This window comes from Taeniopygia guttata, chromosome 25 (assembly GCF_048771995.1).
Source record: "Taeniopygia guttata chromosome 25, bTaeGut7.mat, whole genome shotgun sequence".
Classification (NCBI taxonomy): domain Eukaryota; kingdom Metazoa; phylum Chordata; class Aves; order Passeriformes; family Estrildidae; genus Taeniopygia; species Taeniopygia guttata.
The window spans coordinates 2,808,890-2,831,714 of NC_133050.1; the positions used below are offsets into that span (position 1 = coordinate 2,808,890).

The 22,825-nt window shown below is 46.9% G+C and overlaps 1 pseudogene; it reads left to right on the forward strand.

Annotated features, from left to right (window-relative positions):
* Positions 1–22,825, forward strand: part of LOC115498348 (nuclear pore membrane glycoprotein 210-like) — an 88,224-nt pseudogene that overhangs the window by 24,449 nt on the left and 40,950 nt on the right.

The window sequence follows — 22,825 nt, forward strand, 5'->3', positions numbered from 1 at the left end:
CCTGGGCTGACAGGTGTGTGTTTTAGCAGAAAATACTGCAAATCAGGGATGCAGAATTTCTCCTTGCTCTGTGAATCTGATCAGGGTCCTTCCAATGTGTCACTGAACATGTGAATTCTCCCTTTCTCCCAACAACCCCCAGTGCTGGTTTTGGCTAAGATAAATCAGACAGTGCTGTTTGGAGTCACTCCCCACCTGCTTTTCCATCTCATGCAGCGGCTGGGGTAGGATGGCTGGTTGGGTTGTGCAGACATTGCACTGCACCTTCCCCTGCTGGTGCCCAGCCTGGATCAGGGCAGGTTGGATGCCACATGGGATCCATCCTTTGCCATGCCATGCGATCCTCCATGCAGTAGGGATAACAAGGCCAGCACTGGGGAACCCCAGGTGCTGCAGCAGTGATATTTTTGGGAGAAACACGGAGCTGTGCATGGCCAGCTTGAAGTCTGCAGTGGTGTGAGCACCAGGCCTGCCATGCTGAGCCCAGGGCCACAAGCAGTGCTCACCCTGGCTGGGACATTGAGTCCCAACATGGGATCCCACGGGACCGGGCACGCTGGGATTTGCCCCTGCAGCTCCCAAGTGTGTCCAGAGAGACTGCAAGGAGACAGTGACCTCTGTCAGTGGGACCCCTCTGTGCAGGTACCCCCACTCCTGGGGTGGCTGTGCCAGCTCCCCCATGAACCTCCCGCCCTGGGAACCTGGAGCAAGCGGAAAACACAACTTTGCCAATACTGCCTGTGCCTGAAGCAAATGGAAAGAGAACTGGGGAGTGAAAAATCAGGCTTGTTTATTTACAGAAGAACAGCAATGAAAACACAGAACACATTGACTTTTGAAGGAATATTTCTAATAACAACAATTTATTGAACGTATATACCTAAGAACATATCTAACAACAATATTTGAAATGTATTTACAGAAGACAAAACAAAGCCCTAAAACCTATATCCTAAAGGCAGCAACAAACTCTAAAACTATGTACAAAAGGGTGCCATCTCTGTCCCGGATCTCCATCAGTCCTGGAAGAAAAGCAGGTGCCATGGTCACTCCAGTCAGGCACAGAGGGCTCTTCCGTGTGTCCCCAGGCTGGCACAGTGGGACCCTGCTGCCAGAGCTGAGGCTGGCTGGGTCTGGGGGCTGGGCCCCAGGCACTGGGATGGGGCTTGTGTGGCCGGAGCAGGGACCACCCAGCCCAGCCCCAGCCTGGCTGCAGGGAACCCACTCGTCCTGTGGGGACCACGTACCTGTCCTGCTGCTGGCACCGGTCTTCATCCCAGGACCATGGCCTCCTCTTCATCTTTCTCATCAATTTCCATGTCCTCGGTGCACTCTTCCATTTCCACGTCCATATCCTCTTCCACATCCACCTCCATCTCTTCCTCTCCAGTATGTTCTCCATCCACTTCCATCTTCTCCTCTGTATCAATTGGTGTGTCCACCTCCATCTCTTCCTCTCTGTCTGCGACAGCCTGTAGAGGTAGCAAAACCTCAGAGTGGGGTCCCTGTCCCACCCCATCCCCCCAGAACTCCAGCCCACCCGGGCAGCTGGGGGGATCCCCCTGCATGGAATGGCACCGTACCTTTCTCAGGACAAAGGTGATCATCCTGCAGGGATGGATGACGCAATCCAGGCCTTCAGCAGCTATCAAAACTGATGATAGGGGTATCCGGGGGCAGGAACAAGAAGGGTGGCAGAAGCGGGCAGGAGCAGTGCGCAGGGCGTGCTGACCCCAGGGCCAACAGTTGTGTTGTGCTGCTTGCTGGCTGCTGGCAGTTCCAGGTGGGACATGGATTGTGACGTGACAGTTGAGCTAGAGAGCCTTTGGTTCCATGCTTAGCAACGTTCCCCCAGACCATGGTGCTCAGAGCCCTGTTCCCAAGGATGGGGCATCCACAGCCTGGGCCAGTGCCTCAGCAGCCTCAGTGGGAAAGAGCAGCTTCCTGAGATCCAACCTCAATCAGCCTCCTGCAGCTGAAAGCCATCACCCCTTGTGCTGTTGCCACAGGCCTTGTTGAACACTCTGAACACTCTGTCCCAGCCTTTCTTGTGGGACCCTTGCAGTTCATTGAGGACTCTAGCACGGTGGTATGGCATGGCAGCTAAACAAGGCAAAAGAAAGGCTAGAATTGGCACCATTCCCACCACTTTACATTTTGCCCTGTGTAAAGGAGATAGGAACTACAAGTTTCCTGTTCATGCACAATTTGCTGTCTGAGAGCACTCAGTTCTCCAGTCACAGGGGCTTGCAGGTCTGTGTCTGAGATGACTTTAAAAAACCAACATTTATGTGCAACACCTGTGTATCAAAACTTCACCATACAAATCACAAGGTTATTTCTGCTGTTAAGTGGATGAAAAAAACAAAAAGCAAAAAGCAAAAGCAAAACTGTAACCAAATAAAACAGGCAAACAAAACAAGCACCAAGAAAAAAACCAAACCAACACAAACACCCTCACAAATGCAGAAAAAGATAAAAATAGGTGAAGGAGGCAGAGATACAAGAGCAACCAATGGGCAGAGGAACTACCGGGAGGACAGCTTGTAAGAAAGGAGATAATAAGTGGCTACGGCATCAAACTAGCCGGGGACCTGAGATACTGTTCTCACCCTTCTGAAAACAATCTGACATAAAAATGAACAGCAACATAAATTATGATGATTGTGATAATGGGAGTCTGCATGCTTACTTCAATATATGCATTGTGTGTGAGTTGTGTTTTCCTTGATAAGTCACATCATCTTGCAAGGGTTTGTTGCAAGGGTTTGCAAAGAAAAATACTGCAGTGGAAAAGGAGGCTGGCTTGGAAAACATTGAAAGCAAGAGCTAAAATGGAAGTACCAGTTTTTAATATGTTTTTTGGTTTGTTTGCTGTTTGTTCATGGGGTTTTTGTCTGTCTTGGAAAGCAGCCCCTCGAATGTTAATGCACACAACATGTTGTTTGTAAAGGGCTATCTTTGCAAAAAACCTTGCAGTTTTATGATGCAAGACAGAAACAGCTTCCCTTGGGCTCCAGCTGGAAGGCTTGGAAATGTGTTCCAGAAACTCCTGATAGGACAGAGTCTGATTAACACAATTTGATGTGATGAAATGCAAGATGTAAGGTATCCAGTCAAATAATCAGAATATTTAAATGCCAAGCAGTGGGAAAGGGCCATGCATTGGAATGACAGGAAACAGAGGCATAATGGACAAATTTCTCAGGCAAACCAGACCAGAAGCACTGGGAGCACAAAGGGAGACACCCAGGATGGTATAAATAAATTCACTTTCATAGGTGGAGTTATTGATGGTTAATTATATGTTGTTATGGATTGTTAATTAATATAATGAGTTGATATATAATTAATATGGTAAGTTATTGACTTGAATGTACAGTTGTTTAAGTGTATGTCTATGGCTACTAAACAGAGACAGGGGGGTTGCAAGAGTAAGAATCTTCTAGAAAAGTCACATCCTAGGGTGATGACAGCAACTGGAACTAGGACTGGGAAACGAGCCACCCGGTAAAATTGCTGTGTTCCAAAATGATTGGTCAGGACTGCATCCTCTTACAGAGCTGTCAGCGACCCAGAAAAGGACCAGTGGGCCAGAGGATCCAAAGCACAACAATCAAGCACCCCCAGGAGACTTTAAAAAATCCCTGAGTGCAGAGAACCCGGGCTCTTTCAAGGGTACCTCGTGTCCACAGGAACACCTTGTTACACAGCACTGTTAGAGCTCCTCTGGCTTGTGGTGCAGGCCTTAGGCTTACCCTGAGGCCTTGTCCTCTGCTAATCTAAGCTTTTAAAAACAGGCATATGTTTTTTTTAAAAGCCATCAACCTCCTTTTAATTTCAGTTTGCCTTTTTACCACAAGGAGGCCCAGCAGATCCTTGCTGAGGACCCATTTCATGCAAGAACTGGCACCCCAGACATTAAATCAATTCAAAATAAAAGGGTGGGGGGAGGCGGCAGTGAGATGGCTTCACAGGTTCAACTCTGCACTCTGCTTCTGTCACTGACATTAGCTAAGTTCCTGTGCTTGTTTTCCTGGACAATTTGTAGTCAACAGAGCTTCAGTGCCTTTGGTCAAATCAGTCTTAAGAGCAGCTCGGGGCTGAGTCGGTCATTTAGACCTGAGCACGGACTGGGGTCCAGCAAACAAAAGAACATCAGCTGCAGGCCACCCATAGAGCTTTTCCTATTAATGAGCACAAAACCTTGATTTTTGCAAACAGAGGGATGCTGGGAGGATTTTTGCACCTGAGAATGGATTTAGGAGCTGTTAGAGGCATGGCCCTCTCCTATGACAGATCCCAGGTGAGCAGGAATGACCCCAGCTTATTGTGAGCTTCAAAGGAAAACAGGAACAAATGTTTTCCCACTTTTTTGGGTCTTTTCTAGGATATTTCTTTTTGTATTCCATCACCTTATTTAGCTTTTGAGTGCTGCTGGGCATTGAGAAGAGTCTATAATTGTGCTGGGTGTTCTTTTTCCCTTAGCAGTTAGTGTGAAGTTAGAACAGGGCCCTGGGCACAGGCAGTTCAGATTTGCCAATCTCCCATGCTCTCCCCTGCATTTGTCAATGTCTGAGTTTCACCAACTATTATGTTGCCAACTTGCCTAGTTCTGTTCCCATGAAGTTTATCACAGCCTTCTCTTAGGAAGATAAATAATGTTGTTATCTGAAAATCCTGCTGACATCATTTTTCTGTTCTACACTTCGTTTCGGCCTTTCTGGATAACGAATGAGTGTATTAAATGCTAACTACAGTCCAGATCCTTGGGACATACTAATATTAGCCTCCTACTGAATTGAAAACTGACAGCCTAATGAATTAAAACTCTTTGCATGGGAACAACAGTATTGACACAGGGAAAATCAGGATGACTTGTGATTTACTTGTAAGCTGAAGAAAAAATCAAACCAAAACACATCCCAAAACTTTGCAAGTGCAAGTACCTGCGATTTTCACTGAATTTAATTATGGGTCTTGAAAAAAAATAACAGGCTACGTGAGGAAAAACCAAATCTAATTTTAAAAGAGGGGGGAAACTACCTCTGTATTCCTGTTCCCTTTGCTGTGTATGGCATCACTGAACTATAAAACAGTACCTTAAGCATTTTCCCCCAGTGAAACTGCTAAAAGTGCCTTGGCTAGAATATCCTTGGAAAATCAAAGCTTGTTTAGGTATTTGATCCAGAGAGGACAAGGTAAGCATTTATAGCTAATCAAGCCTGAAGTCAAAGATGAACAAGATGAACCAAACTGATGACTATTGTAGCTTTAATCATGCTGGCAGGACATGCTGCCTTCTCAAAGTAATTTAGATTTTTCTGGATATCAGAAAAAGTCCCGCATTTCTCTGATACTTTGGTATAGTATCTGTAGGGGATATTTCTGAAAGCAAAAAATACATTTGGAATAAACATCACCAAACCACATAAAAAAGGGCAGTTTCTTAGTGTTCTGCCACTGTTATAAAAACTAATATATTAAAACTTAGATGTGTTATAAATTTCAGCAGAAAGTCTAGAGTTATTCCTGGAACTACGATACTTCAACATCTAAAAAGTGTGAAATTTATACAGCTTTAAAAACTCTAATTAGTGTCTTCCAAGTACAAATCATCTTGTTTGAACTTTGTCCCAAAGGAGAGGTAGAAGAATACAAAAAATGTTAATGAATATTCATATGCTATTGAAGTGAACCTCCTTCATGCATGAACACTATGAGGGACCAAATTTTCTTAGCACAAAAAGTGTGCTACTTCACAGAAAGTGTGCAGGTGTAATAATGCATTTAATTGAAAATTTATTGAACTAAACCTGTGTTACTAAACTAATAGGCCTTTCCATGGGAAACCATGAAGTTCTTCGGGAAATCTGACATGCTTTACTAAAGTTTTCAGTAAGTTCTATCAAAGCAGATTCCTTTACTCGGGTTAGAAGAACTTACAAAATGCCTGACATTTAAAATTACTGTCCTGTGCCTCACTATCTGCAATGAATTTGTCTCAGAGACATTGTATTTAACCTTTTTATTTGCTACAAATCTGCAGTTGCAGATTCACATCAAAGACAACTTTTTTGCTCCATAAATTAATCCAATTTTTCAATGTTGAATATTCCATTCCCCACAGTAACTTGATTGGTAGATAGCTTACCTGGAAAAGTGACCCTGAAAGGATTTTAGGAGACAAAACAGAAATCAGGGCACCTGAGTGCAGTATATGATCTGTTATAGTCTGTGGTATATTGCAGCACCTCCTGTTTTTCCACTGACATTCTTGTGAAGGAAGTGATGACTCCTTTGAAGGACTCACTGTGCATGTAAAAGAATTTAGGTTTCTTCAAGGTGGGCAGGAGGAGTTGAATTTTTAGTACTTATGTATATATTAGAATGAAAAGAAATATTTTAAATTAAGAAATGCAATTTTAGAGTTGAAATGCACACTTTCTAGTGTCTCTGTAGATGGGGAAGTCTGAGATCCTTGTTTTTTAGGTACAGAACCCTATAGATCACTGTCAGTGCTGAGATAAATCAGATCAGAAGACTTCTACATGAAGAGAATGGGAAAAATAGAAAAGATGATGGGATTTTATACATTGTCCCATGTTGGTGTTTAATGCATAAAAAATAGCAAACGAATTCAGAAGAGTGTTCATGTTTAAAACAGACTCAGAATTATTGTACTGGAATGCCTACTTAAGATTTGTGAGTTGTACATAGTATAATTTGCAATCAAGTAACCTTGAAAAGACCAAATGCACTTTTGTTAGTACTATTAACTGTATTAAACATATTCACATGCCTGCTCATAAATAGTATTCATTATTTTCAAGATGTAAGATTTCTGTGTTCTGCTAAATTTCCTAGGTGTATTTAAAGCAGAAACAAAGGTTGGGATTTTTGTTTGTTACTTGTCTTATCTTGTGAATTCTCCTCACTCCTGCATTCATTGAGTTGTTGGGTGAATAGCTCATTAATGTGATTTCTATCTGTGTACAAAGGCACAAGGCAGAAGCACTGTCATGTAACAGCTTGAAAAGACACCTACAAATAACCTCCTTTCATAACCATAAATTTACATTAGAAAGATAGATAAACTCTGAAGTGAAAATCCGTTATTTTTATCTGGTGCAACTATTTCATAATCTCAATGTTATCAGACTCATCCTGCATAAATTAGTGAGGTCTTGGGATTTTACAGGATCTGGGAAAGTCTTGCATCTCGAATGGATTTATCCCATAGGAACAGGGATCTAAAGAGCTGCATTTCTCTGTGGGGACTGAGTTGTACCTGGTACACATTGGAAAACTCCCAGCAGCATCCCTGGCAGATGAAGCTGTGCAAAGAAAGGCAGGCTTGACTCTTATTTTACCCATTTTCTAAACACAAGAACTTGTCTCAATAACCTGAATGAACTGAACCTCCATCAATTTTAAACATTCCTTCCTCGACACCAGTAACTGCCTGCCTTAATTTTTGACATTTTCTGAATTTATGCCTTCCTTTGGCCTAATGCCTTGGAAGGAAGGAAAATCCTGCCAGGATAACCAAAATAGTCAGTTTTATATTGCTGTCAGTCCATCATTACCCCTGTAGAAAGCAGTAGTAAGGCTGAAAGGATGTTCTCATAAAACCTTCCATAGGTGTATGAAGATACAAAAGTCTAATACAGTAAATTGAATGTGATTACTGGTGGAGAAAGTGATCCAGAAATAACTGGAAAAGGACTCTTTCTGTACTCTGTAAGTCTCAAATACCCGTGTGAGGTAATGCAGTGTAACGCCTCATCCATCCTGGGATTCTCTGAGTCTTTTGCTGGCGCTAAGGGACACCAGCTGAAGTGCTGTTCCTCTGTTGTTGGTTTTTAGGTACCTTTTAATATATTGGATGCTTTACATACTTCTTTGACTGAAGTTCCTTTGCTGGAGATACTTTTCAAGGCTCTGCAGCTATGAGGGTGGAACCAGCAAGCAAATTAAGCAGAAAAAAGCCCAGCAATGAAAGCCATTGAGCTGGTCAGTCAGGAAATATATGTGCTATGATCTCAGTGATGGGTGAGACAGACAAGGGGAGCAGCAGCCTGCCAGGCAGGAAGGAAGCTGACCATCTTTCCCAGTGATTTTTGCAGGATACTGTTCTGCTCTGCAGCGTAAACACAGACAGCATCAGTCAAAAAAAGAGACCCATCACTGTTACTCTGCTCTAAAGTTACTATTCCCAGACCACCTTCTTTGTCAACTCTAGTGACTTGCCCTTTTCATCTCCTCCTCAGCATGGTGTAGGCAACTCCCCATTCTCTTCCCAACCAGAGCTGCATCCCTACAGGAAAAGGCGTTTCATTAAATGTATTACTAGTGCTTGTCAGGCATTCTTCAGCCTTTCAATCAAATATTATTTTATTTGAGAGGTTCAAGAGTGTGATAATGGAGAATGTTTTTCATCATTCTGCTGGGTGAGCCCTGATTATTTCAGCTTAATGAAACTGCTCTTACAAGTAAATTGTACCTAATGCATTCAGCTGCTGAAACTTCACAGAGCTGGTCCTACACTGTTAACTCACAAGTACAGACATACCTGCAGGGGTTAAGATTGGAGCTGGTTTGAGTCATCCTCACCCAGCACACTTTAAAATAACCCTCCACACCTCATTGCCTTACCATTTTGCTGAAGTTTCACCTTCTAAGTTGCATTTATTTAGAGTTGGTTTTGTTGTTTGGGTTTGGGCGCTCTTGGGGGGTGTGTTCTTTCGCTCCAAAGATAAGTTTAAAATATTTTAAATTACTCAGACTTTTAAAAATATGAAATGCCTGAAAATTAAGCCAGGTGTTTCTTGTCCAGATGGTCCTTTATCAGTGTGCCATTCAAATACTTCCTTTTCTTGAACAAGGATTTAAAAGTATTTCACTGTCAACAGATCACCTAATCATATATTGACACACATTTTTCTAGCTTTATGAAAAACATATTTCCCTCAGAAATTGATAGATTTAAAAGATTTGATCAGAGTACATGTCTGTCTGGTTCCTTGGCAGTGTTTTCAGATCTTCTGACCAACCAAGTGAGTTTGTAAAATCTTTCAGTAATTCTCTCCCTTTTAGTTTCATATTCCAATAGAAACATGATCAGCACCTGGTGTTTTGTTATTTATTGCATGTATTTTGATTGCCTCTAAAATCTCCTGAAATTCTTCCACAAAAGGCTCAGCTTCTTAGGGAACAACCATTTATTGTTTGCCTATCTCCCTCCTTAAGCAGCTTATTAAAGCACTCCCTCTTATCGCTCTGTAATCACATTCTTTGTGACCAAGGCATTTCCATTTGTGTTCTTTATCAGACTTACTCAGGTGTACATTGATATGTCTGTAAAATTACCTCCAATTCCTGGCAGGTGTATCCTGCTCCCATTCTCCGGCACACCGGGAAACCCTGAGAGGAGGTGTTTGCACTGTCTGTCCTGGCAGGAGGGCTGTGCTGACTCCTATGGATCTCACAGCAGCGCAGAAAGGAAAAGTGGAGCAGTGCAGCAACGCTGCTAAGTCAGCCCCTGATGTTTTAGTGAGTCCTTCCTACCCCTGAGGTGGAGACTCCTCAGAGCACACCCTGACTGCACTGGCTGCCCCCCAGCTCAGCCTCCTCTGGCCAAAAGAAATGCTAACACAGTGCTGCAGTGCATGACTTACAATTCAAGGGAGCACACAATTCACTTGGTAATTTTACCATATAATGGAAACTGTAGATTTGCTCATCAATGTCCCCTGCCTTACTCTGTTCTTAAAACCGCTAGGTATGCACTGAAAGGTGTGTTGGATGTTTACTTGCAATACTTCACTGTCATGTTTCATCAATAGGCTTTAAGGTCCCAGCTGCACCTTGCTGATCCTTATGAAAAGAACTCAAGTCTAAGAAGTATTTGCTACTGGAAAATTATTCTTCTCACATTGAATACTCATCACCACCGCTGCTGATGAGAGAAAGGAAATAAATTCTGAGATTGCACACTCTGCTTTTAAAGCTAGGAAGTATTAGGATACAGACATTTCCTCACCTCATTCACAACACAGGCTGCAAAATACTCATTATCTACCTCTTATTTACTCAGTTGTAATTGTACTAACTGTAAACACATTGTACTCTTTAGCCATGGGCAATTTTATACATTCCTCCCTAATATCCCAGTCTTTACTGAACTTATCTTCCTAACATGTCTACAAAGAAAGCTTCCAACTTCACTGAGAGAAATAGTAAAGAAGATAAACAACCCTCAGTATTTTGGGGGGCGATTTAAAGTGCAAGAGCTTGATTTGCCAACACCTTTAATATCACACATCTTTCTAGGCCCAGCTCCTATTAACTTAAATTGCATAGTTCAGCTCTTCTCTAAATCAGACCATACAATTTCATGATCGTTAATCAGAAAATGAGTAATACACGCACAGAAGCTGCAGGGAGAACTGAACTGTCCAGCAGCACACATTCCTCTGGGATAGAAAGTGGAACAGCATTGCTGAGGTACTGATAAGTAAAACACAAGCTGAATAAATAGTGCAAATAGTGCTCCTATGTAAAGAGAACGTCCTGTAGAAGTTTACTTGCTTAGAATAAATGAGAACTGGCTAACTTTGGTAATACCACCTAAATTAAAGCTGGGTAAACTTTTAGCTCATGTGCCTGGACAGCAAGCTGATCTTCTGAGTAGGATTTAAGGATCTTTTAAGGATCTCCAACATGCATGTGACCTTTCTGAAATCCATTCTCCTGATGCCTATGTGTACCATGCTTCTTTCATAGGTAAGGACAATCAGATCCTTCACACATGGAGCATCACTCATACAAGGAAAGGCTGGGACAATTGGGTTTGTTCAGCCTGGAGAAGCTTTGGGGTGACTTAATTGTGGCCTTCCAGTACCGTAAGGAATTGACAAAAAAAAATAGGGAGAGGCTATTTGTAAGGGCCTGGGGTTACAAGAAGAGGGAGGGTGGCTTCAAACTGAAAGAGAGGGGTTTGAGATTAGATGTTAAGAATAAATTCCTCCCTGTGAGGGTGGAGAGGCCCTGGCACAGGTGCCCAGAGCAGCTGTGGCTGCCCCTGGATCCCTGGCAGTGCCCAAGGCGAGGTTGGACAGGGCTTGGAGCAGCCTGGGACTGTGGAAGGTGCCCAGGGCGGGGGTGGGAGTCGGTGATTTAAGGCCCCTTCTGACCGAAACCATTCTGAGATGCTGTGGTAATGAATGAACAGTTTCTCAGCATAGCTGTTAGCACCAGTGTGTCCGGGGAACATGAAGGGGGCCAGGAAGGCCAATGGCACCCGGCTTGTTCCAGCACTGCTGTGGCAGCAGGACCAGGGCAGTGACCGTCCCGCTGTGCTGGGCTCAGCTGAAGCCACACTTCGAACCCTGTGTTCAGCTTTGCTACCCACGACATAACAGACATTGCGGTGCTGGAGCCTGGCTGGGGAAGGGGAAGGGTCTAGAGCACGACTCCACGAGACACTGGGGGTTAGGCCCGGAGAAAAGGACGTTTTTCAAACAGCCGGCGCCTGGCCATTGGCACCGCGTGAGTTCCCCTGAGGGAGGGCGGCGCGGCCCCGGGGGGCGGAGGGCGGGCGAGGCCGTGCCCAGCCCAGCCCAGCCCAGCCCAGCCCAGCCCAGCCCAGACCTGCCCAACCCAGCCCAGCCCAGCCCTGCCCGGCCCAGCCCTGCCCTGCCCGGCCCAGCCCTGCCCGGCCCAGCCCGGCCCAGCCCTGCCCTGCCCGGCCCTGCCCTGCCCGGCCCAGCCCAGCCCTGCCCTGCCCTGCCCGGCCCCGCCCTGCCCTGCCCGGCCCAGCCCAGCCCAGCCCAGCCCAGACCTGCCCAACCCAGCCCAGCCCAGCCCTGCCCGGCCCAGCCCTGCCCTGCCCGGCCCAGCCCGGCCCAGCCCAGCCCTGCCCTGCCCTGCCCGGCCCCGCCCTGCCCAGCCCGGCCCGGCCCAGCCCGGCCCAGCCCAGCCCTGCCCTGCCCTGCCCGGCCCCGCCGCTCTTTCGCGCCCCGCACGGCCCCGCCGGCGGCAGCATGGCTCCTCCCGCGCCCGGGGCGCCGCCTCCTCCAGGCTCAACACCGACAAGGTGCTGCTCCCTTTCACCCGCGGCACCCGCATAAACTTCACGCTAGAGGCCAGCGAGGGTTGCTGCTGTTGGTGAGTGCAGGTGCCGCCGCCCTTTGTCCGTTCTCCCCCCCGGCTCCTGCGGCGGCTCCCCGGCCCGCGGCGGGGCCTGACGGCTCCCAGGCAGCCGGGCCCTCTCCCACCGCTCTCACCTCGCTGCTGGCGGGTTTGGGCGGCCCAGCAGTGCGGGAGCAGGCACGGAGAGCATCCCGAAGGGGAAAGGTTGTTTGTTGTCTGTAGTGGGGGTTCAACCCGCTGGAGGGGGGCAGTGTCTGCAGGCCGGGCCCTGGGCAGGAGGTCCCTGCTTGTAAAGGAAGCTTCCCGCCATGGCTCCGTGCCCGACATGTGCCTCTCACCGCTGTGCACCCACCCACACACCCCACACGTATTCACCTGCTTCTCTCTGTACCCCACACACACACTCCACCTGCTGCTCCAGGTACCGTGCCCACTGTGCCTCCACACCCGCACTGCTCACCCTGCTGCCCCGCACTCCCGCAGTGCCACCACACACATGGCCACAGTCCCAAGTGTGCGGGGACAGCGCCCAAAGTGCTGCTGCTGTGGAAATACCCCTTCTCTTGCTGTGCTCAGTAATGAAATACCCCTTCTCTTGCTGTGCTCAGTAATGAAGGTCCTGACAGCTCTGAGCTCAGGCTGTGGACATAAAGGAGTCATAGCTAAGTCGGGAGCTTCTCACTGCTGCTGCAAGTGTAGGTAACAGCGCCCTTAAGACTCCGCCTGGGAACAGTGAAGTGGAGTTTCAAAAGTGAAAGCTTTCCCAGTTTTCTCAGTGTTGAGCACGTGGGATGTACTCCAGGAACTTCTGGCTGGGAGCCCCCTTCCTGCCTGGCACAGGGGGGAGGACTGGGTAGTGTTGAGCACAGAGGCTGAAGGCAAATCCCACAGCATGGGCAAATTTAGAAAGCTCATGGTAGTCTTCATGGTAAACAAATGTTGCCAACTCCTTGTCCTTGTAAACAAATGTTGCCAACTCCTTGTCCTTTCTGTCGAGCTCTAGAGTGGTAACTTAATCAGTAATGAGCAGGAGGTACCCACCTGAAAAAGAAGCAGCAGTTGAGGTATGTTTAGGATGATACTTCCCAATGTGCCAGATGGATGTGTGTAGCAGTTTTCAGGTTTTTTGTGTGTGGCAGTTACTGAAACACATCTTAAAGGGCTATGTTTTCATTCTCTTTGTTTCTTTGCTTGGTTGTTGTACATTTCTCAATCTCTGGGCTGGGAACAACGCTTTGGTCTGTTACAATTTTTATATTTGAGGATGCTTGTGAAGAAGAGCAGTAATTTTACCCAGAAGTCAACTAAATGAAAGTTACTAGATGAGATGCTTGTGGTCATGTAATTTAATTTTTAATGGACTGCTTTAGTGAAAATCTCATAAGTGTGGGTTTTTTCTCTTTCCTTACTCAAATTTTTGAAGGCTGCTGAGTCTTTAAAAGGGTTTGGTTTATGAGGTAAAGTACATTGCTGTCCTAGGGTGACTGTTATGGTGTTTGTATCTCCAATCGTGTGTTCTGTTTACGTTTGATATTATGTTCTGTGCTTTCAGAACTGACTCTGAAAGTGAAGGTTTGTTTTGCTGTGTTATCATCTGGTTCACCTCCCCCCATGTCTGCTGGAAAGCTAGAAAAGGCTAGGGCTGGCTGGCTGGCTTTGCTTTGCTTGCTTGCTTGCTTGGCTTGCTTGCTTTGCCTGCTTTCTTGCTTTCTTGCTTTGCTTCATAGTTAGGTTAAGCAGTCCAATTCTTTCCCTGGACTGTTGTTTTTTTTTTTCCCTTTCCTCTTTCTGAATATCATCCAGCCTGCTCTGGACTGGGATCTGGGAAACACCAAGGAACACCAGGAGCCTGCATTTGGTGATCTGCAGCAGCCATCCCCAGCGTCCAGACCCGGGCGACCACTCCCAGGAAAGACCTTCTGGATTTGTTCAGCTCTTCAGAGGGGTGAAAGAGTTTTGTTGTCATCTTGTGTTGTTAATTGTTTTGGTGCTGGGGAGTGCTTTGTTGTTGAATAAACAGGTTCTTTTCCACTTCCCTCTCAGAGGAAATTTTTCCCTGAACCAGGTGGGTGGGGAGGGGCCGTGGGGGTTTCCTGGGGGCTCCTTTCAGGGGGTTTTCCCCAAATTTGCCCTAAACTAGGACAAATATTTTGGCGCCCAACTCGGGGCTCGAGAGAGTGGAAAAAAACCCTGTTGTAATCATATTTTTGTTCCAATTATTTTGTCTGGGTATGGAGCAGTTACTGGTTATGTTGTTTGAATTAATATTGTCTCTTGGGGTAAAGGCCTGCATGTGTCTCTGGTCCCTAGGGGTTTTTCAGATCTTAATCCCCCTGTGGTCCCTAGGTTTATTTTTTTATCCAGGAATAGCTCCGGTATTGTCCCTAATACGTAGGTTTTGCAGTAGAAGGGCACTGACCAGAATATCCATTGTGCTGTGCTTGGGTGTAATAGCTTCCAGAGGGTTTATAAAGGTGCTGAGGTCTGTTCCTGGAATGTATGGTTCATGGTTATGGTTGTACAGCCAGTTTGTTAGAGGGGAAGTAGGGGATGAGGCTTTTCAGCCTTTGCTTTCCTTCTTCTCCTCTGAATTTGTTACCTCCCTATTAGAGAATGTTCAGTTTCCCCTGACTGTTAAGGAGACCATCTTCGTGGTGTTTAATCTGGTAAGCTTTCTCTATACAGTCTGCAGTCTCTCTAGAATGAGGGCTGAGATTTCTAGAGGGGCTGATGAGACCTCTGACCCAGGAGTAGACCCAGGTGTGAGAAATCTTGAGTGGTGTGGGAAATGGGAGGATATGGGCCAAATCTTAAAGGAATTTTCTGACCCTATAGCCTGGGACTTTCCAAGTGAAAAAATTCAGAATCCGGCTGAGGTGGCGAAGTACCTGAAAGAGAAGTGCCATGATAACTCTAAGGAGAAAAAAATCATTGCAGTGAGCTGGGCCCTGGCATATGCTTATCGCACCCTGTTAGATACTGTAGGGCAGCAGACAGAGGAAGGGGGGCAGGGAGATAAATCAGCAGCTATCCCAGTCACTCAGGCTGCAGCAAACACCCCCGGCTCAAAGCCAGCAGCTAAACCAGACTCAGCAGCCAAGCCTCAACCTATGGCTGTTGCTACTAGCACAAGAAGTGGGAAGCGCACAGAAAAGACCAATCGACCAGTGGATGATGACGATGATGATGATAATGCAGGAGAGGGACCCTCAATGCCTGCTGACATAAAATCAGAAGTCAAAGCAACTGGTACAAGATCAGAGGCCAATACTGAGTCCTTTTCCCTAAAGGACCTTCGTGGCCTGAGGAAGGATTATACCCGACGACCTGATGAGTCTGTAATTAGTTGGTTGGTCCGTCTTTGGGATGCTGCAGGCGAGGCTACAATTCTGGATGGTACTGAGGCAAGACATTTGGGATCCCTGTCACATGATGCTGTTATTGATCAAGGAATGATGAGGGGGGCTAACCCTCACAGCCTCTGGGCACGAGTTCTGGAAAGTGTAGCACAAAGATACCTGTGTGCAGATGATCTTTATATGCAGCAAACCCAGTGGAAGACTATAGAACAAGGGATCCAACGTCTGAGAGAAATGGCAGTGGCAGAGATTATCTTCTCAGATGAAATAACAACTAGGAATCCAGACTTGGTACCATGTACATCTGTGATGTGGCGAAAACTTGTACGGCTTGGGCCACATGACTACGCTTCTGCCTTAGCAATAATGAAGCAAGATGAGAGGGATGAGACCGTGCTCGAAATGGCAAGGAAACTCCGAGCATATGCAGATGCTGTACATGGCCCAACCCATGCCAGAATTGCAGCAGTGGAAACACGTCTGCAGAAATTAGAAGATAAGATAGAGGAGAATCATAAGAGACTCAGGGAGGAGATAAAGGAGGACCTTCTCCAAATCTCAGCAGTACAGATCAGAGGTTCTGGTATCCAACGTAGACGTTCCTCAGATGGTGAGAGAAGGTACACCCCACGAACTGAGCTGTGGTTCTTCCTGCGCGATTGCGGAGAAAACATGAGGAAATGGGACGGAAAACCTACTGGTGCTCTGGCACAACGGGTGCGTGAATTGAAGGAAGGTAAGATTCAGAGAGGAAGTGCCACCAAAAGGAGAGCAGCTCCAGTTGCCCGTAGCCAAACTGCCAGGCATGATGATGATGATGACATGTCTGATCCCCTTGAAGGAACTTCTAAGACATACACCCAAGGCAAGAAGGATAACCAGGCTTAGAGGGGCCCTGCCTCTAGCCAGGTAGAGGCGAGGGAAAACCGTGTTTTCTGGACTGTGTGGATTCGCTGGCCTGGCACATCGGAACCACAAAGATATAAGGCTTTGGTCGATACTGGTGCACAATGCACGTTAATTCCATTGAGACACGTAGGGGCAGAATCTGTCTCTATCGCTGGTGTGACAGGTGGATCACAGGACTTTACCGTGGTGGAAGCTGATGTAAGTCTGACAGGAAATGAGTGGAAGAAACACCCTATTGTGACTGGCCCAGAGGCCCCATGTATTTTGGGCATAGATTACCTTCGAAGAGGATATTTTAAAGACCCAAAGGGACTCAGGTGGGCATTTGGGATAGCAGCTGTAGCGACAGAGGGCATCCAGCAACTGAACACCTTGCCTGGACTGTCTGAGAATCCAACTACAGTAGGACTGTTGAAGGGAGAAGAACAAAAGGTACCAGTTGCCACTTCAACAGTGCATCGTCGACAGTACAGAACAACTCGAGATGCTGTGGTTCCCATCCATAAGATGATCCGAGAGCTGGAGAGCCAAGGGGTGGTCAGCAAAACCCACTCACCCTTCAACAGCCCCATTTGGCCTGTGCGTAAATCTGAAGGAGAATGGAGATTGACTGTGGACTACCGTGCATTGAATGAAGTGACTCCACCACTGAGCGCTGCTGTGCCAGACATGCTGGAACTCCAATACAAGCTGGAGTCCAAGGCAGCGAAGTGGTACGCCACTATTGATATTGCCAATGCATTTTTCTCCATTCCTCTGGCAGCAGAATGCAGGCCTCAGTTTGCCTTTACATGGAGGGGAGTGCAGTATACCTGGAACCGACTGCCCCAGGGGTGGAAGCGCAGTCCTACCATCTGCCATGGACTGATCCAGACTGCACTAGAAAAGGGTGAGGCTCCAGAACATCTACAATATATTGATGATATCATTGTGTGGGGGAAGACAGCAGCAGAGGTGTTTGAGAAAGGAGAGAAAATCATCCGAATCCTCCTGGAAGCTGGTTTCGCCATCAAGAAGAGTAAAGTGAAGGGACCTGCTCGAGAGATCCAGTTCTTGGGAGTGAAGTGGCAAGATGGACGGCGTCAGATTCCTACAGATGTCATCAACAAGATCACAGCCATGTCTCCACCAACCAACAAGAAAGAGACACAAGCTTTCTTAGGCGCCATTGGTTTTTGGAGAATGCACATTCCTGAGTACAGTCAGATCGTGAGTCCCCTCTACCTGGTCACCCACAAGGAGAATGATTTCTGCTGGGGCCCTGAGCAGCAGCAAGCTTTCACCCAGATAAAGCAGGAAATTGCTCATGCAGTAGCTCTTGGCCCAGTCAGGACAGGACCAGATGTGAAGAACGTGCTCTACTCTGCAGCCGGGAACCATGGTCTGTCCTGGAGCCTTTGGCAGAAGGTGCCTGATGAGACTCGGGGCCGACCACTGGGATTTTGGAGTCGGAGCTACAGAGGGTCTGAAGCCAACTACACCCCAACAGAGAAGGAAATCTTGGCCGCCTACGAGGGAGTCCAGGCCGCCTCAGAGGTGATTGGCACAGAAGCACAACTCCTCCTGGCACCCCGACTACCGGTGCTGGGGTGGATGTTCAGAGGAAAGGTTCCCTCCACCCACCATGCCACCAGTGCTACATGGAGCAAGTGGATTGCTCTCATCACGCAGCGTGCCCATATTGGTAAGCTGAATCGCCCTGGGATTTTGGAAGTAATTACAAATTGGCCCGAAGGTGAAAGTTTTGGTGTCGCAGATGAAGAAGAAGAACCAGTGACACGGGCTGAAGAAGCTCCACCATATAACCAACTGCCAGCAGAGGAAACACGCTATGCTCTCTTCACTGACGGTTCCTGTCGCATCGTAGGGATGAATCGGAAGTGGAAAGCAGCTGTATGGAGTCCCACACGACGGGTTGCAGAGGCCACTGAAGGAGAAGGTGGATCAAGCCAGTTTGCTGAACTCAAAGCCGTTCAACTGGCCCTAGACATTGCAGAAAGGGAGAAGTGGCCAAAGCTCTACCTCTACACTGATTCATGGATGGTAGCCAATGCTCTGTGGGGGTGGCTAGAGAGGTGGAAAGAAGCTAACTGGCAGCGTAGAGGAAAACCAATTTGGGCTGCTGAAGAGTGGAAAGATATCGCTACCCGGGTAGAGAAGCTACCTGTGAAGGTTCGCCATGTAGATGCCCATGTCCCCAGAAGTAGAGCTAATGAAGAGCAGCAAAACAATCAGCACGTAGATCAGGCTGCAAAGATAGGGGTGTCAAAGATAGACCTCGATTGGGAACACAAGGGGGAGTTGTTCCTAGCACGATGGGCCCATGATGCCTCAGGCCATCAGGGTAGAGATGCCACTTATAAGTGGGCACGAGACCGAGGGGTGGATTTAACCATGGACAGTATTTCTCAGGTTATCCATGACTGTGAGACATGCGCTACCATCAAACAGGCCAAGCGGGTGAAGCCCCTGTGGTATGGTGGGCGGTGGTCCAAGTACAAGTATGGGGAGGCCTGGCAGATTGACTACATCACCCTGCCCCAGACATGCCAAGGCAAGCGCTACGTGCTCACAATGGTAGAAGCCACCACTGGATGGTTGGAAACCTACCCTGTGTCTCATGCTACAGCCCGTAACACCATCCTGGGCCTTGAAAAGCAGGTCCTTTGGAGGCATGGTACCCCTGAGAGGATTGAGTCAGACAATGGGACTCATTTCAAGAACAGCCTTATCAACACCTGGGCTAGGGAACATGGCATTGAGTGGGTGTACCACATCCCCTACCATGCACCAGCTGCAGGCAAAGTGGAGAGGTACAATGGACTGTTAAAAACCACCTTAAAAGCATTGGGTGGGGGATCTTTCAAAAATTGGGAGCAACATTTAGCAAAGGCCACCTGGTTAGTTAACAGCCGAGGTTCCACCAATCGAGCAGGTCCTGCCCAGTCTGAGCCCCTGAATATAGTAGACGGAGATAAAGTCCCAGTAGCACATGTCAGAGGTTTGTTAGGGAAATCAGTGTGGATCAATCCTGCCTCGAGTACAGACAAACCCATTCGTGGGATTGTCTTTGCTCAGGGACCAGGTTGTACATGGTGGATAATGCAGAGAGATGGAACAACACGATGTGTACCTCAGGGAGATCTGATTGTGGGGTGAAACTATTGTGCAAATATCACTGTTTGCTGAATGTTACTGCCAATGTCCGTGCATGAAACACACAGACATGAGAAAGAAGGAAATGAGTAAGTGAAAGATACAAGTTTTAACTTGATGGAGTTTTTACATGATGTTGAAGATATGGAGATAAGGGGTGGAATGTCCTAGGGTGACTGTTATGGTGTTTGTATCTCCAATCGTGTGTTCTGTTTACGTTTGATATTATGTTCTGTGCTTTCAGAACTGACTCTGAAAGTGAAGGTTTGTTTTGCTGTGTTATCATCTGGTTCACCTCCCCCCATGTCTGCTGGAAAGCTAGAAAAGGCTAGGGCTGGCTGGCTGGCTTTGCTTTGCTTGCTTGCTTGCTTGGCTTGCTTGCTTTGCCTGCTTTCTTGCTTTCTTGCTTTGCTTCATAGTTAGGTTAAGCAGTCCAATTCTTTCCCTGGACTGTTGGTTTTTTTTTTCCCTTTCCTCTTTCTGAATATCATCCAGCCTGCTCTGGACTGGGATCTGGGAAACACCAAGGAACACCAGGAGCCTGCATTTGGTGATCTGCAGCAGCCATCCCCAGCGTCCAGACCCGGGCGACCACTCCCAGGAAAGACCTTCTGGATTTGTTCAGCTCTTCAGAGGGGTGAAAGAGTCTTGTTGTCATCTTGTGTTAATTGTTTTGGTGTTGGGGAGTGCTTTGTTGTTGAATAAACAGGTTCTTTTCCACTTCCCTCTCAGAGGAAATTTTTCCCTGAACCAGGTGGGTGGGGAGGGGCCGTGGGGGTTTCCTGGGGGCTCCTTTCAGGGGGTTTTCCCCAAATTTGCCCTAAACTAGGACAATTGCATAAAGCTAAACCCCAAAACTCATCAAAGCACTAGTAAAATCGGGGAGTATAGACTCCCTTTCCTGTTTGCCAGTGAGCTGTGAGATGATGCTGGGCTGGCTGCAGCCATTCCTGCACATGCCAGGTGCTATCCTGCTGTCAGAAGCATGGAGATCTCTGCTAATCTCACTAAAGTCTTCAAATGAAAAGATGTAAGATTGTTCTCCAGAGACATGCCATATTTTATCTACGTATCTCTAATGGAAGTGATTTTTGTATACTTCAGAGCATGTTCCATTGGTGCTGTTTGCCAGTATACAATGGCTCATATCCCTCATGCAAAGGGGCCTCAACATCCTTTTCCATCCTCTCCCTCTGCCCTTCAGAGATGACTTTTGGCTGAGAATTCAGGAAATTACACCTAATTCACCTTCTGTGTGCTGTCATCTTCTGTGGCTTGTAGAATGAGCATTTATTGACTTCTGCTTTGCAAGGCCTGGCAGGATGTGGGTTGTGAAACTCGACGTGTGCTCGGCAAACCCTCCGGAGGAAGGAGCCGTGTGTGTGCCTGAGCAGATGCAGCAGTTGCACCCGGGGCTCTCTCCCTCTGCATCCTTGTCCCCTCAGGCCTGGAGCTGTGAGGGGACAGAAGGAATTGTGTCTGGAGGAGCAGCAGCACAGCCACTTGCTGACACCTGTGCTTCCTGTCTGAAGGAGCTGTTACTGGAGAGGGGCTGTCGAACTGACCAAGTTAGGGAGTACCAAATGCACTGGCTTGGGATGGAGTGACTCTTCCTCACATTTGGGAAATGATAGGTGTGTTTGCATGCATGAAAGCAGGGGTTTGAATGGAAATGGTCAGATTCAGGCCCTCTGTGTCTGGAGAGGGGACTGGGGGTTTGGGATATGGGAGATTGTGGCCTATGGGAGCTGTTCTGGTTGTACAGCAGCATCTGATAGCTGCTTGACACCTTTTGAAGGTCTGCATTACTCATCTCAAGCATTCAGAATTCAAAGGCAAGTGTCCAATTTCCTGAAAGATCAGTCTATAGCATGTTGTGACTTTACTTTTTCCCAGTTTCCCTTTCAGCCTTCAAGTTTACGTCTGAAAGTAGGATATTTTCAAAGTGATTGTAGTGGTGTCTGAGAATTGCACTGATTGAGAGGAAAAAGGTCAAGTTCTGTCATCATCCCAACAGACTGGGAGTAATGGTAAAGTTACAAGCATGGCTCTAAAGTATTTTCTGGATTTCAAAATGCTCATGCCTTCTGGAGTTTGGGTTGCCTTTATATTAAAATTATCTTTTGGAAAAAGCTTTGTTTTCAAAGCAGACGGTGTTTCCATCTGTTAATATTGTACGTGGCACTATTTTCAGGCATAAAATACAGTCTGTGCAGATATATTTAGCATTTCTATTGCATCTGTATTTGTCTTTTAACCACCTTAATCCATAAATTGCACCTGAAAGAATGAAAGCATTCAAAAGCAGAATTTTCTCCTTGAAACCTGCCATACCATAATAACATTTTTTGGGGAAGGATGGGAACACACACACACACACAAAAAAATATTCCCCCCAAGGTAGGCTCCATGGCTGGGTATTTGTAGCAGAAATTATCTGCAGTGTACAAATATGTTTACATATTTCATTGTTTCATGGAGTGTAGAACTGAGATACATGGTGAGGGCTGGTGGAAATGAAGAGGAGTTTATTGCCACCTTAATGAAAGGTTTGTGTGTGCTACTGAAGCCCTCACTGAAGGAGTTGTAATGAGGTAATTGCCATGGGAGAGGAGCTGGTGGCACAACAGTAAAGGGGGAGATGCAGTGGCTGAGTGGTGTTGGAGCTGTGGGATGCACAGGTACTTGCAGAGAGCCCAAGCCCACTGCACAGTGCTGCTGTCACAGTAGTTGGCTGGCCAAGCTCATTTTCCAGCTCCTTACCTTGTCGTGTTGTTGTTATAGATTGATCTTACTTCTCCGTCTGCTGGCTTGTGTGCTTTTAAAAATCTGTATCAGTAGTGTTGTTCATTGAGATCTGTTGCTTTGCTCTAAGACCAATAGTCTCATCCCTGGTAATGTGGGAGTTGTGTTGCTTCCTGGATCACCTCTTTTACCACAGGTCTAAAAAACCTGTCTGACTGTCACAAAAAATGTTTTGTGTGAGCTATTGTTAACTTCCGTATTGTGAAGTGACATCTTAAATAATGTTTGTTCTCCCTCTCCCTGACTCACCTGGCTGTGCTTTCCCAGCAGGGCTTCAAGCTCTTGGAAGTGCCAGCAGGAGCTCAGGACTGGTTTGAGGTGTGCTGGGTGGTAAAGTGAGAGGGGCTGTGCTGCTGTGACTCAGGTGTGTGTGTTACCTGAGAGTGTTGGCTCAGAACCAGAGCAGGGGGTGCGAGTCTGTGGCAGAAGTGTTCTGACAG